At 34.7% G+C, this 13,082-nt stretch overlaps 1 protein-coding gene and 1 long non-coding RNA gene across 3 annotated transcripts in view; one reads left to right on the plus strand and one right to left on the minus strand.

The window, feature by feature from the left end:
- Window positions 1–3,465: 3,465 nt before the first annotated feature.
- Window positions 3,466–8,556, minus strand: LOC103092575 (uncharacterized). Its single transcript, XR_462663.3, has 3 exons — window positions 7,610–8,556; window positions 6,788–6,852; window positions 3,466–4,108 (listed from the first exon to the last, which is right to left on the minus strand). It is a non-coding gene; the product is annotated as an uncharacterized LOC103092575 (long non-coding RNA).
- The window catches only part of MEI4 (meiotic double-stranded break formation protein 4), a 343,130-nt gene continuing 338,010 nt past the window's right edge, over window positions 7,963–13,082 (plus strand). Inside the window, exon 1 of one of the 2 annotated variants that reach the window (XM_056818515.1) lies at window positions 7,963–8,252. The gene's annotated coding sequence lies outside the window, so the exon portion shown is untranslated. The remainder of the gene's footprint in view (window positions 8,253–13,082) is intronic. The other variant, XM_007484229.3, reaches the window with a different exon arrangement.

Genomic DNA, 13,082 nt, shown 5'->3' on the forward strand with positions numbered 1-13,082 from the left:
TGAAATCCTGAAGACAGAGTGGAAAAAAAATTCAATGAAGAATAAAAATGGGAAGTTGACCACAAATACATGGGGGGAGAGGGAATCTTCAGTTTTCATTTTCTTAGCTATATTGGGTGACAAAGGAAAAGATCTTTGCTTAGAGTTGATGGAAGTCTATAAACTGATATCACTGGAGAGACAGAACTGCTAATGTATTACTAAGTTTGCTTCATTTTTCCCTGCCAAGGATTAACCTTTAGAAATGGCTGAAGAAAAAGTAAGTTAACATCAAATTCTCTTTTATCAATCAATGAAAAAGCATATATTAAGCACTTACTATGTTTCTTGCATTGCATTAAATTATATGGCTACAAAGAAGCAATAAACGTCCCTACCTTGTTGAGAGTAAGCAGTCATTATCCTCAAATGCAATCAAAATTTACATTTTGATAGATGAGACAACATATATAAATCAATATATCCAATATAAAATAAAGAGTAGTTAAAATGCATCCTCAAAGAGGAATGCAATCGAAGTTGTGGGGATTGGAAAAAGGCTCCTGGAGAAAGTGGCACTTTGATTTCAATCTTAAATGAAATGAGGATTTTAAGAGACAGAGATGAGGAAAGAGGGCAAAAAGAACAAAGACGGGAATGGAAAATGGAGGGTAATGTGAGCAGAATGACAAGGCCAAACTGGCTAGACTTTTTGTGGAGAGGAATACTGCAAAAAAAAAAAAGGGTCAAGTTCTGAAAAGATATGTGTCAAACAGAGGAGTTTCTATTTGATACTTAAAGAAATATGGAACCACTGGAATTTCCATAGTTAGACTGACACTTTAGGAAAATCACTTTGGCAGATATATTCAGGATGGGTTGGAGTGAGAAAAGACTAAGCATATGAAGCTATTGTAATAGACCAGATGAGAGGCAATGAAGCCCTGAACTAGAGTTATGGTCGGATGAGTAGAGATGAAAGGTTTAAAAATGTTCTAGTGGGTAGACTAGAGGCTAGTAGGTTATTAATTCCTTAGGGAAGATCTCTTTCTTCCACTTTCTAAAGACTCCATAACTGTACCTACATCCATTCTTTAATTCTTGGAATAACATTCAAATAATAGCAGGGATAATAACAAAACATATTTTATAACCTTGGAATAATGGCAAAGAAATAGAAATAATGTGAATGGGGAGGAAGTGAATTGCAAAATATGTATATTGAGTGGTAAGTCAATTGATGAAGGAATGGCTTTTATGAATTAATTTCTTCCAGTCACAGAGATGAGAAGCACAAACTCTGGAGGAGTGTTACAGTTACAGGCAACTGCCTTCTGCTATTAAAGGAGGAATTTTTCTTTTAGTCAATTAGAGCAGTCTTATTAAACCTGGTCTACTAGGTTCAGAGCTTAGTGATCACAATCATTCTCTAAAGCCTCCCGGCCAGCGAGAAGCTTTATGGTAGGAAAATAGAAACAGGATAGAAGATTTTGAATCCTGCGAAGGGCGTGAAAGAGCCGACCTTTGAGATATGAATAATGAGTCAGTAATCAATTATTATTAATATTCGGGAGCCACAGCCATGCTCCGACCACTGGACATTACTTTTAAGGCTATTCCCATTCAGTGATCCCAATTCAACACTGCACTGGTCAGAGGATAATACTAGCTCAGTAGGGAGAGAAATTAGAGACTGAAAGAGTTAGACAATGCTAGGTATTAGCATAGGAAAAGAGAGAGAGACAGAGAGAGAGACCTGACCAAAGGGCCAGGCCTCAGGAAAGAAAAAGAGGAGAGAGAAAGGGGAGAAGTTAGTCTGTAGGGCAAACCTGTCTATGTCCTCGAAGTGGACTGAGCTGGCTGTTTTCCTTCCTTTTATTCTCTTTGATACGCAAATGAACTCAATACATATTGATAAGTTACATGATGCCTCAATACATATAGATGAGTTACATAGTGTATTGCCATTGGATAATTGCAAATTATGACAAGGTGAAGGTGGGGTTATTATCCTCAGGTGAGTGAGACAAAGGGAAGCAAGGTTTCGTGCCCTAACTTCAGCCACGCTGGGAATAGAGTTCATTGCCATGCGCAGAATAGCCATGTGCTCACTCACAATCCTTGTCTCTCCACAATACCTATGGGCTGGACTGCTACATTTTCCCCCTATCTCAGCTGCATTGTTAACTATAAAAGCCACCTCTCTTCTAGCAACAGCTGCTTCTTTCAGAGTCTTTTGAAGAGGAAAGCAGAAAATGGAAAATTCTATCTAAAGTGCTTAACTCTTCAAAATTCCCAAGTGCTTAACTCTTACAAATTCTGCATGGCTTCAAGATGGAGCCTACCCAGTCTTCTGCCTTTGGGTTATTGCTTTCTTCTTTTTCTTCTACAGTCTCTCTCCAAACAGTTCTAAAAATCTTCACATAATTCATGAGTTCAGTAGCTAATTGAATCTTGAGAAAGTATCTGAATCCCCAGGGTTACCTTGATGCAGAGCAAAATTACATCAGAAGATAACAGAAACTAGCACACTAGACTCCATTTCGATTGGAAAAACTTAGAATAGATCAGCAAAGAGAAGGTTGAACATTTAGAAAGAAAAGTGAGAATTTAGTTTTCATATATGGTATTATATAATTGAAAATCTGTTACCCTAAAAAAAAAATTACATTTCCTAGGAGCCCACTGACTTCCTGTCATTACATACTTCCTGTAGATAGGGGATATTAGGTGGGGACATGGAAGGTCCCACCTCTTTACTTCCAGGCCCAAGCTTGGTGGTGGTAAGGCAAGTGTTTGAACTGGCTGATCAGCGGTGCACACGTGGTCTTTATTTTGTATCTTCTTTATTCCTTTATTTCTAATTATCATTAATACATATCTTAAAATATAATATTTTTATTATTGAGATTTAATTTTAACTTTTACTGTATTAATTTTTATTTCAGGTCCCTGGATTAGAAAAGCCCCAAATTCTATATATTAGCAAGAATTACTGAGTTTAAGTTTTGGATCTCAGGTACCATCAAGTTTACAGATTTTTGCATTTTTTTTTGTTCTTAAGAAAGTGTTCTTTCACAAAGCTGGGCTAACAAAAGAATGTTTTACAATGATTCTTTTCCTGCTTAAGTGACAGTTGTGACAACAATGTTAACATTAAGTGTTGATTTGAGGAGGGGGCTAAAGATATGATGAACTACCTCCTAATTAGCTATTTACTAATTAGAGAATTTATGGGATGTTCAAGGAAGGTGCTGAATAATGAGGTCCTAAAACTCTATTTATAGATCTGCTTTAAGGTCTTCCAAGGCCCTTTAAGGCCCTTCCAAGAGGGCCAATGACCTGTCACTTTATTGTTTAAAATGCTAGTCTAATCAATAAAATGATATTCTTACTCAAAAAAATCAGTCTCTCAAAATAATTTTAATAATAACAGAACTTACAAAGTGTAAGCATGGATTCATTAAGAATAGGTTATGCCAGAATAAAATAATTTCCTTTTTTAATAGGATTACTAAAATAGGATTACTAAACTAGTAGATGAGAGCAATTCTGTGGATTAGTTTAATTAGATTTTAGCAATACTTTTGATGAAATGTGTCATACATTTATTGTGGAAAAGGTAGAGAGATGTGGAATAGGCAATAAACTGGTTGGGTAGTGAGACTCAAAGAGGAGTTATTAATGGTACATTGACAGGAAGTCTCTGGTGGAATATCCCAGAGTTCTGGGCTTGATCTTGTACTATTAAATACTTTTATCAATAATTTGGATAAACATCCATAAAATTTGGATAGACAGAATAATTATCAACTTTGCAATGACACAAAGCTGAGAAGGATAGATAACAAACTAGATGATAAGAGTCAGGGTCCAAAATGTTTTTTATAGGCTATGTAGCATTTGCCTAAATTTAAGAAGATAGAATTCTAATAGAGATAAATACAGTCTTAAACTTGGGTTACAAATAGGTACTTATTATGTGTCAACAATGGTATGGCAGTCAAAAAAACTAATATAATCTTGGACTACCTTAAGAGAAATAGTTCCCAGGAATGGTGAATTGATAGTCTCACTGTGCTCTTTCCACAACATACCTTATCCGTAATATTTTGTTCAGTTCCTGGATCTACAAATAAAGAAATTATTTTGATAAATTGATATAACTTTTCATAAACATGTTATTTGGATAAAACAGTTGTAAATTTTGGTTACCCAATTAGTGCTATGATATGCTAGACATATTAAGTAGTCATAAATAGGATCAATAACATTAATTATTTTGATAAATTGGTTGTTATAGGAAGACAAGCAGAAAGGTTAAAGACCTTGAGTCCATGTCTGTTGAATGAATATTGCTCAGGGTTATCCTGTTCTTTCTAGCGTACCCTTTTTATTTAGTAACTTGTCAGCAGTTTTCTTCCTTTTATAATATTTTCTCTATATTCTATATTGTTTATATAATTTTTGGCTTAATTATTTGTTTTCTATGTCTATAGTCTTTGGATTTATGAAATTCTTTGTGAAAAACGTAACTTAAGACTGATGTGCTTCATTATCTGGAGATAATATACTAAAAGGATGAATTTATATAACAAATTACAGGATGACTATGTCATCATTTTATAAGTGGGGTCTCTACAGTGTTCTTTTAAATAGCTAGTTTCCCATGTACACAAAATATAATTCTATTTATAATAATTACATTCATATAAATTTTCATAAACATGTTTGAATAAAAGGGAATGTTATAAATTTTGTTTTCCCAATTGTACTACAATATTTTGTGTTAGCTATATTAATTAACCATACATATGACTGATTATTTATTAAGTTCTTTTAGCGTTAATATCAGTATGAAGAAATATATTAGTGTGTTTTTAAGAATGGCTGAACTTTATAATTTTAAAATTGCCCTGGAGTTTTCCAGTCATAAAAACAAAATAAAACAAAAAGCACAAATGAGAAAAAAAAAACTTTATCTTATGACTTTGGGATGAAAATAGTAAGAACTCAAAAATTTTAAGAAACTACATTGCACCAGAGCTTCAACTGGCATGGTTTCCAGGGTTGGTAGAGCAAAAAGGAAATAAACCAAGCTATGAAGGAGCAAGATACGAGGACTTTTTCCTTTGTTCTCCCTGTAAATTACTTGAATATATAGATTTAATTAGGAGATAGTCTGTGTTGGGATCTCAAGCTTGTTACCTTTCTGGGGAGACTAAACAATAGAATTGTACTATGAATCTAAAGCATTGCAGAAGGTCCCAAATGGAATGTGGTCCCTAGATAGAAAGAGGAATTTTATTGTTTACAAATTACTGTGAAAAGTTTTCATGTGTTTTCTGCAGAAAATTTTGTTGAAATAAAAGTTGTCTTTTTAATCAATATATATTCTGATCTTGAATGCTTTTATAGGAGCTTGGGGCCCTTCTTGCCATTATATATGGAGATCTAAACACAAGTTTTTTGCTATTTAGAGAATTTCCAGTGGTAACTTTGGTGAGAGAACCATAGGCCAAAGAATTATGATTTTAGGAGGTTGCCCCAAAGTTAGACCTTGGCAATACAAACCCAGGATAAAGCATTGTAGGCTATAGCTTACATAGTAATGTTTCATTTCATGATCCTGATTATGCTTTGTAGACTTTTTTAAGTTCATCTAAAACTAACCAATAATTCTGAATTTCTTCCCTTTTTAGCTGGGGGTATATGTTTTAATATAAGCTGAAATAAATTATTTTCTTTTTGGCATTGATTTGGATTTTTTTCTCATCCTCTGGGCAAATGTATGTGATTCCTATTTTACATTTCAACTTAACTCTAAAATGAAATCAATGAGAATATCTTTAGCCTTCTGAATTTTGAACTTTTCCACATTTGCTTCAATATTTTGTCTTAAGACACCTAGAATTTAGTTCAGTGTATATGTATGGATCCTTAGAAGTCCTTCAGTATATGCATGTGTGTATAGCCATTTTTCTATTTTTTCAATATTTTCTAAAAGGCACCAAATTTTTTCAATATTTTCTAAAAGGCACCAAAATGAACAAAGATGATTGAATTTGCCATATAATTTAGTGATTCTTCATCTTATTAATGTAAGAGTTCTCTCAAAAGATGCAATTGTAAAGCATCCTTACTTTCTCATTTTATGGGATTCTCATCCACTGAATCCATTAGATATATTTTCCCTATATAATATCAGTTTCCACTCATTATCTCTTGGCACAAATAGTAGCATTAGTCACAACTTTTTTCCTTACCTATATGTGAAAATGCATCCTAACCTAACGAAAAGAACAATAGATTAAATGGATTATTTGTAAAATGAGGGGTTTAGACTTGGTAACTACTAAGGTACCTTCTAGCTCTAAAATTTTATAATATAAAACTTCAGAGTTGGAAAGTTCCTTAGAATGCATCTACTTTAATAACTTCATTTTTCAAGTAAAAAAATGAGGTCAATAGGTGAAAGAGCTTGCCCTAACTAGTATCAGAGCTCAGACTAGAATAAGGTAAACATATCTAAAATGGCAATCAGGATACCTGGGCTCAACCATTATTTTTTTTTATCTCAACTTAGGCAATTTATCTTTCTTTGGGAATGATTTTCCTCACCTTTAAAATAAGAATGTTATATTAGATAATCTCTCAGGTCTTATTGATTTCTCTACTTGTCTCTGTGGAGAATAAGACAGTTTGTGATAATCTGCATAGACTGAAGCTACTCTAGGTCCCTTTCTGGAATACTATATGAAACCAAGAAAAAATTCAAACAGCCTAGTGAGTTTATTCACAGCCATACCTTTAAATACTATATCATCTTCATTATACAGTGATGGCAGGTCTCTAAATTTCTTGAAATACAGTCTGTAAATGGAAAAATAAAGTTTATAAAATTAGATTAGCAAGTACTGTGAAAATGTATTAGTTCAAGTTCTCATTTGAAATTTGTGACAATTCTTATGGCAAGATTTGTGATATTAGTCAGAAAGATCTTTTTTTTTTCACTATCTGTAAGGAAATGGTTTATGAATCAAATAGGAATAAAATTACAAAATCTTATTGGTGGTCAAAAAGAGACTGAACGGGCACTGTTTAACATTTAAAAGAAAGAGATTCTTTGAGGATCCTATCCCATGCTTCTAATTAAAAATAAAATCCACTTAGTTATTAAAGCATGAAAGGAGCTCTTTTTAGAAACATCTGTTATCAGTTTAATTTACCTGAGGTACTTATTGAAGGTTTATATGTACTCAGGATTGTGCTAGGTTTTCCCAAGTGCCTAGTAATGTGCAAGGGGTGCTGAAGAGAACAAAGTATTCTCAAGAGCTGCCAATCAGGAGAGAGAAAAAGAGAGAGAGTACAAGACAAACTGGTGTCTAGAATGTGTCAGGTGTTCATTCCAAAAGATAGGAACACTGGGAAAGCTGGGAAGGGGAGAGAAATCAGATGCCCTTATTAAACCTAGTTGTAGTGGAAAGAGCTGTGGTGTGGGAATCAGAACAGTAGAATTCAGTTTTTGGATCTATTATTTTACTACCTATGAGTCATTGGGCAAGTCATTTGCTCTCTGGGCCTCAGTACTTTCATCTGTAAAATTTGGAGTTGAAAGTCATGTCCTTACCTAAAGCCCCATTCAATTCTAAAGTTATAGTCCAATTAATTTGTAATCCAGGTGTTCCATGTCTTAATATCTTCCATTGGCTAACAGAGGTGTGTTGGCCCTTGAATATCATTAATAAGTTCTTCCTGTGTGTTTACAAGCTGGAGCTGGTGTGTCCAAGGAGCTCAAGCTCATGCAAAATGGAAAGCCCAAGATAAGCTTGAGTAGTTACTTCCAAAAAAACACTCCAGCGTTTAAATTACAGAATTCTGGCACCTGAACAAGACAACTTAAGCACCTCAGCTGAGGCTCTTGAGAGAAGGAGCACAATTAGAAATACCGAGGCATGTCTCTCCTGCCATTGGTTCTTGTGGTCCGAGTATGGAAAGCTTCTCCGTTGATTGGTAAATATAGCGCTCTTTCAGAATGATCATCCAATCAGTAGAAGGTGATTCCTGGGGCAGCTTGGGAGTTGTAGTTAGCGAGTCTCTTCGTTGGTGCAAGGTAAGGGGAAGCATATGCCCCAGACTCCCATTTCCCTGTAGGGGCTTCCTTTCCTTACCCATCTGCCTCTGGTCTCTTCTGACTCTTAACCCAGCCTCGGGAAGGAGCTTTTGTTTTCCATTCTTAAGGACTTCTGCAAGCTTCTACAAATACTGAGGAGGTAGGTGAGGAGTAAACAAACAAACAAACAAAAACCAAACAAACCCATCAAACCCCCTTTCCTCCATTCCCCAAGTGCCTCAATGCGGGCACAGTTTGTGCCTCTCTGTGGACCCAATACAGTACGCCCCCTCGAGTCTGCAAGAGGGATGTCTGAGGTGGGTGGGTAGCTGTCTGGACCTGGTCCCCTTTCAGCAGGATCATGGTCTCCAACTGAGTTAATTTTTAGGCTTCACTCCTACAATTGGAAGGAAGAGAGTAAAAATTCAAATCCCTGATAGTTCATGCTATCTTTGTGACTTTGGGAAAACCTTTTGCTCTTTGCACCCCCCCCCCTCCCTTCCCCCCGTTCCTTATCCGTTAAAATGAAGGTGTTAGGTTAGAGCGCCCTCCCAGCCCTAAATCTAAGATTCTTGACCCCTAAGACCCTCTGCGTCATTGAATCCACGACCTGTAGGGAACCATGGGGGACACGTTCTCCTGGCTCCCAGAAGCCCTCAAATTGATCCTGAAGACCCTGGATAGAGAGATAGAATAGAGAGGCTTCTGATTTGTGGGCGGGTTCCCCACAGTCAGTTCAGGGTCTGGAAGGTTTCTGGTAAGTTCTTTGAGGTCAGAGCCTCTTAATTGCTGACTAGTGCCAGAGGCACCATGCTAACTAATGGGAATTCGAGGACAAATTGTGTATATCTGTGTATGTACAAATAAACACACACTATTATGCTATATATACTATGTATATATGCATACACACATGTAAACTGTATTATAATTGTTATATATAATATTGCTATTTATAAACTTTTAAAGCTTAAAATTGCACTAGGACTTTGAGAACACTCAGTATGTTCACATTAAATATGACATATATAGCTTAAAGTTGCATTAAGATTTTTGGGATATTCTTTTTATATCACAGTATGAAATGATATATACATATAAACATATGTACAAGTATGTATACACAAATATGTATTATATATAACTATATCACTCAAGTGGCAATTACTATTAAATATATTACATCTCTATGTGTATATATGGAGAGAGAGAAATTGCTAGAGAGGGAGTGCTTAACATTGTTCTAAGATTTTTGGAACACCCTGTATATGTGTCTTTATATTTCCAGCACTTTGCTTGGCACATAGTGAGCAATTAATAAGTGCTTTTGTTTGATACTACTCTATAGGTGGCTTGAAGGTTTTAGTGAAGTACACTTTACTTTCATCATATTTATTATTATATGTCCACATGAGGTTAGCCTTGTACTCAGTAATGTACTGTGTGGTGAAGACTATGCTAGTTTCTGGGAATTAAAAAAAAAATCTTTCTAAAAGGAGTTTATATTTTCTCTAAGACAATGCACTAATAGAAATTCTATGTAAAAGCATATACAAGGGGTGGGGGAGAGGTCATGAAAAACCTCATGGAGGAGAGGTGGTATTTGTAATGTGCTTTGACTTAATTCCAAGCCTTATTTTTAACACATACTAGTTAGTAACCCAAGAATAGTCTAAGAAAGTCTTAACTATTTTTGTGGCATAGATCCTCTTGAAAGACTAGTGAAGTCTTGGGACCCCTTTTTGGAATTTTGTTAAAATTCATAATTGAAAGAAATAATAAATTTTATGTAGGGGTTGATTAATGAAAATAAAGATATAATCTTTTTCCCATCCACTTTCACAGACCACCTGAAAATCACTTCTACTGCTTTGATTTTAGCTTCCTCATGAATAAAATGAGGTTTGTATAGGCAGTCTTGTTAGTTCTCTCTAGTACTAACATTATGTGAATCAGAGTAGAATAAGAGAACTCAGTTGATAAGAAGTAGGAAGCTGCTTCAGATGGAAGAACATAAATTTGAACCAGGGTGATGAAACACACTGGATTAAAGAGTAAAGTAAAAAAGCTTGGAGGAAAGAGGTTTAGGAAGATATAGTAGATTAAGGAGGTAGTGTGACTCCCTTAAATAACTAGTATTAATGTGAAAAAAAAAATGGAGGAAAGCTTGGATGTTAGTAGAGGTGAAGTTCTTTTTCTCAGTAAAACATTTATGTATTCATTATAACAGGAAGATTATAAAAATGTGTTTTTCATTAAGATCTGGAGTTCATCACTTAGGAGGTGGGTAGTATGTTTTATACTAGGTACTTTGGGATTATTGCTGTTCATTGCATTCTTATCTTTTAAATTTTATAAAAACCAAATCTTATTGTAAAATTGTTCTCCTATATCTCTCTATTTCCCTCAGCATCATTTCACATAAGCTTTCCCTGTTTTCTCTGAATCCACCTTTACCTTTTTTTGTTCTTTCTTATGGAGCCAAAAATATTTTATCACTTTTACTTACCATAGTTTGTCCAGCCAATCCCCAGTCTCTAGTTCTTTGGTTTCTCACAAAAAAAAATGTTTTAGATACCTCAGTATCTTTTCCTTATTCTTTTGATCTCTTTAGGAGTAGTTCTAGTAGGGTATTGCTTACTCAATGGGTATGTACAATATTGTGAGCATATTTACAAATTACTTTCCAGAATGGCAGGACCAACTCACAGCTCCATTACATTGCATTAATGTGCCTGTTTACGCAGAGTGAGCTGAAAAAAAGATGTTCATTTCTTATGGAGTCATAGAAAACCTTAAGTTCAGAAATATAGCCCTTTTATGTGTATAACATATTACTTTTTAAGGAGGCATGTTTTCTTTATATGGATATTAGGGCAACAGAAGGATGATTAGGCAAGATCTTATTAGGCTGAGAGTAGAAATTTTGTGGAGCTAGCTAGCATTGTTTTATTATATGGACCTGTATTATATAAATGTGCGAACATATATAAAAGGAATAATGTGCATAGTGAACTTGGTTAAAAACTGCTCTGTGAAGACATTGAAGAATAAAGGGCAGACACATGGTGGGAGTTGGAAGGAAAAATAAACTTGTAAATATCAGATTTAATACCTTTTTAAGTGGAGTTTAGAGAGTGGTAAATAAACCTGTTTCCAGAAAATGGGCAAAAGACGAAAAATAAATTTGGAGTCAGAGGTTCTTGTTTTGAATCCTGGATCTGCCAAATAAGTGTGTGATCCTATTGGGTAATTTATCCTATCTTGGTCTCAGTTTCCTCACCTGTAGAGTGGATGGTAATAATTATACAGGTTCACAGGACTGTTGAGAGATTTGCATGAGATTTATGTAAAGTACTTTACAAACGGTATATAAAAACATACATTTGTGTGTATATATAGACATACGCATGTCTATATGTATGACACACACGTGTCAATTATTATGCCTCAAAATTCTTTTGGAATTTATTGGAAAGTGATGAGGCCATTGAAAATTATGTAAAGGCATGGTTGATTGGATGTTTGCCATTAGGTTAGGGGTACATTTTGATAATTTCTGAACATGAAAAGATGAAATTTTTCATCTTATTCATCATGCTGTTCCCCTCTTTATCACCTTTAAATAATAATAATAATTCAACACTTCCTTAAAATTCCTTTATTAGTGAGAGTAATCTACAACAATGTAGTTAGCAACACCAAATGCCTAAATAAAAATGGATCTTTTTTGCTCCTCCACCAAATTAATTTTTCACTAGATGTTTTTCTTTTGGTGATAAACCTTTCTGAGCTTAACTCAGATTGATCCTTTTACATGTAGGCCTAAGGTTATTTAGTCTAAACTATTTATTTTATAGATAAATAATTTGGGCCTTTGGAACTTCTGTGACTTTACTAAGGTCCCAGAGATCACCCAGAAGAGCTGGGATTTTTACTTTAGTCCACCTAATTCCCCAACCTATGCTCTTTCCTCTTTACCACCTCTATGCAACATGGGAGGATAGGCAGGAACTTGGGTTCTGACAAAGACTTTGAGAGTTCAGGATTACTTCGATACCATGACAAAAATATTTTTAAAAGAACATCTCTAGATTGAGTTATATAAACTTCTCCCTCCACACTCAATGTTAGATGCCTATTTTAGCCATCAGGCCAGTTAGTGCTGCTCTCCTTTACATCCTTTTCTTCCTTCATGTCATTCTAGCTTGCCTTTTTTTCTCTAATGGCACACCTTTTGTAAATAATAATAATAGATGGCAATATTATTTAAAATTATAGGAATGCACTCAGCTTTTTAATTATCTTTGGTGGAAGGGTGTTACAGAGAAAAATTTAGCAGTGCCTATTTCAGAAGATTTTTTTTTCTTCTAGCTAGTTATTATTGCATTATGGTGAATGAACTAAAGTGGCCATGTAATTTTATTCATGGTACATCGATTTCCATTAGATGAGGAAAGGATTTTGGCAGTGGTGAATCACTGACCAACACAGTCCCTTCTGGCCAAGTCTCTTGGCATTTCTAAGAGTAACTGCAGCAAGTTCCAGTCCTGTCACTTCTCATTAGGAGTTTTTGGTAACAGCCAGGAGAAGTTATTTCCAGCCTTTCTCCACCACCTCTTCATTTAAAAAAAAAGAAAAATTATTTGATGTTCTCTAGGTCAAATGGTTAGGACATATGCCTCTACTTCATTGTGGTACTGTGAATCTTACATAAAGGTTTTACCTTTATGTAGCATTTCAGTTTTTTGCAATCAAATTTTATTGTACAATTTAGGCAGAGATATAGTCATCCTTGTCAGAAATATTTTAGCACAATCTAGAGAGGGCTAAATTCTAAGTACTAGGCTCTTAATATGACGTGGAAGAACTCTAGTGACCATAGGTTAGAGAAAATTGAAAATAAAATGTAGAATCATTTCTATCTCTAGAGAATAAGCTGTTGATAGATGATATAGCAAGTAAGATGTACTTAATGCTTTTAAACTAC

Source organism: Monodelphis domestica, chromosome 2 (assembly GCF_027887165.1).
Source record: "Monodelphis domestica isolate mMonDom1 chromosome 2, mMonDom1.pri, whole genome shotgun sequence".
Taxonomy (NCBI): Eukaryota; Metazoa; Chordata; class Mammalia; order Didelphimorphia; family Didelphidae; genus Monodelphis; species Monodelphis domestica.